Here is a 1,052-nt window from a genome sequence, read left to right as displayed (position 1 = left end):
ATAATCATAAACTAGTTATGATATCCATTTTTTTTTGGATTTTTAAATTGTGAGAAAGATGTAATTTTTATATTTTGACACATGCTTGAAAAATTCTTTAGGATTTGGCCGTATGCAACAAAATCTTTTTTCTTTTTCTTTTTGAATTTTTTTGTTTTTTTTTAAATATTTCGGAGAAAACCGGGCATTTTAATACTGGACTTGTATCTTTCAATGTAAGTATACAACCCAATATTAAGCAAACTTGGTAGAAAAATATTTAAGAAAATCACAAATTTTTTTGAAATGATTTTTAAATTTTTTTTGAATTTTTTTTATGACTTAACGGAAACCGAGTATTTTAATACCGGATTTGTATCTTTACAATATAAAAATACAAACCGATATTGATCAAAATGCATTAACAAAAATTGTGAAAAATCACGGATTCTTTGAAATAATTTTTGAAGAATTTTTATTTTATTATATATTTTTTTGCAAATTTCACTATTCACAAACGTGAATAGTAACAATAGCATTACACGGTTCACGTGAATTATGTTTCACTTGAACAGTAAAATGCGAGGAAATGGCACAGCGACGAGAGGGGGGTAGACAAACCTGATGGCAGACACTTCCAGTAATGCTGGTGGTGGTGTTGGTGGTCGGTTTGGGTGGTTGCCGTTAAACTTTTCGGGGAAGACGATGAACAGTAACACGTTTGTTTTCCAACTTCAGCCCTGAATTTACGTGCCTTTTTCATTATAGTCCTTGGTGTCAGATTCATGCAATTTCACCCCTAATTGACCATTAAACTTTCAATTTTTGATATTTTCTCCTATTTATAGGCATGGAAAGAGGGTAATCTCGTCTTCAATGGGGAAAAATTTCCAGCCCTTGATTCGACTCAAAAAATCCAGGCCGTTGGCTCAAAGTGTGCACCTCGAACTACCAAATTTGACAAATCTCAGGCTGCAGGCTGCCCAAGGTAGGCACTTTAAGCCGACCAATGGCGCCTTTTTGAATCTTATAAACTCGACCGGACAATTCACGAGGCTAGAGAGGTTGGAGGT

This window comes from Populus euphratica, unplaced genomic scaffold (genome assembly GCF_000495115.2).
Source record: "Populus euphratica unplaced genomic scaffold, PopEup_1.0 scaffold1068.1, whole genome shotgun sequence".
Taxonomy (NCBI): domain Eukaryota; kingdom Viridiplantae; phylum Streptophyta; class Magnoliopsida; order Malpighiales; family Salicaceae; genus Populus; species Populus euphratica.
Note: the sequence above shows the minus strand (reverse complement) of the source record.